Consider the following 5,621-nt stretch of genomic DNA (forward strand, 5'->3'; position numbering starts at 1 on the left):
ATCGCACAGCCGTGACTGTGTATATATGAGTTACCTGTAAGTATATCAATACACACACCTGTATTGTGCTCTGTCCCCAGAGCCCATTCCTTGTTCTCGGGGAATTTACAATTTACTAGGGGAAGTTAAGCACTTAGCAGATCAATGTCAGCGCAGTATCTAAGAGGTCAAGTACAGGTTGTGGAGGGGGCAGTCTCTACTTGGGAGAGCTAATTCAGTGTAGGATGCTCAGGGAATCAAGAGCATCCAGACCTGGAGAGCACGATCATCAGCTGGAAAGGTGGGAGGGGATGGAAGGGGTAGAGAAAGGAGGAGAATGCAACAAACCTGCAGTACCATACTCTACAGGATCACAGAACAGAACAATGGGGAAGGAAGATTCTTCAAAGTTTCCGAGGATTCTCCAATGACAACCCTCCAACCCCAGATGGTTAAGTCCTTGAGGGACTCTAATCGTTGCCAGAAATGTCTGTGCTTCCTTTGCTCTCCCCAGCAGGGTGAGAACAGCTCTAGCCTCTGCAGCAGGCCTTGAAGGAGGCCCCAGTGTAAGAGGACAGGATTCTTCTTGTCTGCTCCACTGTGCGGTGGGCTCCCAGCTCCCCAAGAGGATTCCATTGTCCCTGCTATTTGGCCTGTGAGAGCAGCACCCTCTTTCCTAAGAGGAGAAAGCTGTGGGAGCTGTGCCCACTCCTACAGCACCAGTCACTGAGTAGTGTTCTCCTCCTCCCGCTGCCACAACTCCCACTCCCTGGCGCCTTCTGCCCGGTGTCTTCCCCTGGAGGATGGAACACAGCTGACTCTTCAAGAGAAAATCAAACCAGTCACCTGGGGTCAGAACGATGAGCTGCCAATATCTTTTTTCTTCCAGTACAGACCTCTTTTCTCTCTCTCTCTCTCTCTCTCTCTGTGTGTGTGTGTCTGTGACTTCGTGTGTGAGAGACCTAAAAGGCTGCCTTTGCTTAAGTCACGTTGGTAGAGCATTGTAAAAAGAAGGAATCCATCATGTTTATGAGGAAACCCACCTCTTAAAATATTTAGGGCCCTTGAACATACAGGAAACAAACCTGATTTCAGAAATTAGTAATGCGCATTGGCTTGCGTGGTAAAAGCGACAAGCGATCTACTAAAATCTTGCTTCTTGTTTTTCACCTGGGCACACAGCAAAAGCCATCATCCCAACCTTTATTGCACTTGTACATGGCTATAAACTCGGTTGTAATTAAAGTAATGTGAAGGGAGTGATATGTGCTCCCTCAAGGACAGACCCTGAAATTTTTGTATGTGCATTTCTCCACGCTCCTCCCCCTCTTGTTGTCTACAATTAGAGAAGCCACATATTGAAGATGGAAGGGTTCTTATTGGTCTGGGATTCCAAATGAACCCTTGGAGCAAGACTCCCCCACTCCCTCCCTCCCTGCTACCCCAGCCCAACTGCCACACACATACGCACACGCTTTTTTTTTTTTTTTTTCTGTCCTGGAATCCCAGCCCTAGACTATTAGATAAGAGAGAAATATGTACGGGCACCTGGGTGGCTCAGTGGTTGAGCATCTGCCTTCGGCTCTGGGTGTGACCCCGGGGTCCTGGGATCCAGTCCTGCATGAGGTTCCCTGCAGGGAGCCTGGCTCTTCCTCTACCTGTGTCTCTGCCTCTCTCTCTGTGTCTCTCATGAATAAATAAATAATATCTTTTAAAAAGAGAGAGAGAGAAATATATTGTTCTTCCCTTGAGTCTTTAACATTTTGTATGTTAGCTTCTATAGCTCAGCCTACCCTAACCGACACAGAACCTCTAAGTTCTCATTCTACATTTGTGAAACATTTTATACTACAGATAAATAAAACTTTCTGGCCTAGTGATATGATTCACTTACCTCTTGATCAATTAAATTACTTTGATGAGGTAAAAAAATAATTCATTGTATATTTACTTTTCTTTTATGGCTTATATGTTAAACTCACACAAGTAAAACCGGAAAAATAACATTTTTCACCCAAGAAAAAATGTTTCACTTTAATGGAGAGTTCTTTTATAGGACCACAATTTGGCTGAAGTGCCCTACTACACTTAATCATGTATTTCAAATATATGAAATCAAGTTCTTGTAATATTTCTCTATAGCTCTTAGGATAAGGATTCAAAATGATAAAATTTTAATTTGGACCTCAAACTTTCTCTCTTATATTTCAGCACATCTTGTGTAAGTATGCTGGACGTTAGTGTGTTCTTCTGAAACACAGCTGTCAAAGTTTTCTTTACATAAAATTTTAAACATTTTAAAAATGTAAAACCTATTAACAAGCCATAGTGCTGGATATTATTAAAATATCTTTTCACCTAATTGGAAAATTATTAATACTGGTGATGATTCTAAAGTTACTAAAATTTTGCAAGAAGCTCTGATTTATCAGGCTGTATATATTATGCCGTGAACATTCAAGGTCAAGGTTCCTGGCAGCTGTTGGTCTAGACCTATGCCTATGAAGGAGTCCTATGAACTTCCACTATATATGCCAAGGCAAATTTTTTCCCACTGTATTATCTTACTTTTTGTACAGATTAGCAAAAAAACAAAACAAAACAAAAACAAAAACCACAAACTCAGGAAAATTCTTTCTTTGGTTAGTCATGATCAAAATACTAAGATGCCTACAAGGATCCTTTAATAGAGAGGACTTTTATAACAGACTCAGTTTCCTGCAAGAATAGAATTGTGCATCATTTAGCTTGAAATAAAACTTAAAAATTGGAAATTGGGCTTCATATGAAGTAAATTCCTTTTTTCTCCTCCTAAGTCAGGGGTTTCTTCTTTGTTTAGTGGAACTTGTTACAACTTAGCTAAGTCAATTTTAACGCCATCTAAACAAGTCACTGCTTTTTTCTTGTATCCTGAACTGAAATTAGAAGCAAAAGTATTTTGTTGCCTATACATTCTTTTTGAAAGACAGGAAACTAATTTTTTAAAATTTATTTAAAAATGTAGCCATAGGAATCTCAGAAAAGTAGAGAAGGCAGTAAGTACAGATTCTCATAATATGTTCATGAAGTCAAGCACTCATCGTCAATTCTTTGGCAAGGACTATCTCATTTCGAAACTGCCCCCCTCCCCGAATTCCAATAATATATATCCATACAAACATTCATGTGTAAACACACATAAATAATCAAAAATGCTCAGATACCAAGGGTAAACTGATATTAACAAATAGTTTAAATCAAATAATGGTGATTTCTAACATTTGCCTCTTTTTGTGTTAATTAAAAAGAATAAAGAAAAATATAGTATATTGATTACTAACTTCAGGAAGAAAATACAACGTGAGGAGATACTACTATATACTATGGGTTAACCACAGTCATTGAAAAACTGTATGAGTGAGTTGTGATTCCAGGAAGCAGAATAGAGATTCCGTTTACAGCTGACAGACTGGACAAATGCATTTATTACTTCTTTTCCACCAATTTTAAATTGAATTCCTTTGAATTAGCAGGTAAGATAATTCTTTTTAAATATACAATGGCGGGATCCCTGGGTGGCGCAGCGGTTTGGCGCCTGCCTTTGGCCCAGGGCGCGATCCTGGAGACCCGGGATCGAATCCCATGTCGGGCTCCCGGTGCATGGAGCCTGCTTCTCCCTCTGCCTGTGTCTCTGCCTCTCTCTCTCTCTTTCTCTCTCTCTCTGTGACTATCATAAATAAATAAAAATTAAAAAAATAAAAATAAATATACAATGGCGACATAACAGGAAAGAGTAAAGGTAACAAAAACTGGAAGAAATAAAAACAGATGAGATCATGTTTGGAGAAGAAAAGAAAAAAAAAAAAAAACCCTATCAGCCAGAACAGGTACAAAATGGGACAGTTGTGTAGGTAAGAAGAGGCTTACTCTTCAGGCTACTGAGAAACTGCAAGTTCATTTTACATCAGCTGAAAGTGAGCTGTGACAAGATTTTATGAGTACCTAACTGAAGGACCACTTAAGAAACAGATGATTCACTCATTGCTATAGGAGCAACTGGATTGTCATGTTTACCTACCGATAAACTCGTAAACTCAAAAAGGTAGGAACTTCTTTTATTGTTATTGGGGTCAGAGATAGAAACAGAGCAGCAAACATTAATATAAATCTAGATTTTCACAATAAATATGGAGAGGTAATGGGTGAGGAGGAAAGTCAGCTCTGCTGCTCAAACACAAATAGCATACTCCAAGTACACCTGTTTCCAATTTAGTCATTATAGGAGTCTCCATCTGGCTCCCTATGTCTGCAACATGAAGGAAAACTAGCCTGTAGGACAAGGTCATACATTTCAAGATAATTTGGCAGTATTATTAAAAGTAAATATGAGGGACACCTGGGTGGTTCAGCAGTTGGGCGATTGCCTTTGGTTCAGGGCATGATCCCGGGGTTCCGGGATCAAGTCCCACATCAGGCTTTCTACATGGTGCCTGCTTCTCCCTCTGCCTGTATCTCTGCCTCTCTCTCTCTCTCTCTCTCTCATGAATAAATAAAATCTTGGGAAAAAAAGTAAATATGGGGGTGCCTGGGTGGCATAGTCAGTGAAGTGCTCGACTCTTGGTTTCAGCTCAGGTCATGATCTTTTTGTCATGGGATGAAGCCCTGCTTGGGGCTCTGCATTTAGTGCAGGGTCTGCTTGGGACTCCCTCTCTCTTTAAAATAAATAAATAAACCTGTAAAAAATAAATATGTACAGGTGCCTTGAATAAACATTTGCACTTCTGGTGTCCACCCTAAAGAAATACTTGTACATATGCTTATATATATATGCACATGAATATTAGTTTAGCATTTTTAAAAAAGAGGAAGCAGCACTAATGTTTATCATTAAGGCACCAATAAACAAAGTACAGTACATCCTTACAAACAATACCATCCTGTCATTAAAAATTGTGTTGCATGGAGATGAAAATAAGAACAATGTAAATATTACATATCTTGATTGGAGGGATAGTTATATGGGTATATACATTTGCCAAAAGTCCATCAAACTTATTTCTACATTTTACTGGGTATAATTACATACCTCAACACTTAAAACTAACAGAGAAGCCATCATAAGTTTTGCTGTGATGTGTTAGGACATAAAGACAGGAGATCTGAGGACAAAATATTTTGCAGATATTTATGCTTTAACAAAAAGGGAGGTGCTTATGATAGCAAAGAAGAACAAAGAGTAACACAAAAATTTTAAATATACAAATATATGACAGAGAATATAAATTACAGACTTTTCCTACCCCAGTAAACCAAAGACTATTTTGATATGAGTACCTGATAATGAGCACCTAATGGCTGGTTCTTCAACTTGGCCTCTCATTATAATCACTGGTAAGCTTTACAGGAACTACTGATGCCTGAGTCCCATTCCCAAAGGCCGTGATTCCATTGGACAAGGGTATCACATGGGCATCAGGAGTAGGAGTGGTGAATGCCTCCCAGGTGATACTACGATGCAGCAAATCTTAGGAACCAACATCTAATCATTCTCAGGTTGAGCTGAAACCAGTGGAATGAAACTCAAAGATGGCTTTAGAAGCATTTGATGTATTTCAAATATATTTGATGTATTCAGATTACTGAATAGATGCTATTGACATAAA

This window comes from Canis lupus, chromosome 18, assembly GCF_048164855.1.
Source record: "Canis lupus baileyi chromosome 18, mCanLup2.hap1, whole genome shotgun sequence".
Lineage (NCBI taxonomy): Eukaryota > Metazoa > Chordata > Mammalia > Carnivora > Canidae > Canis > Canis lupus.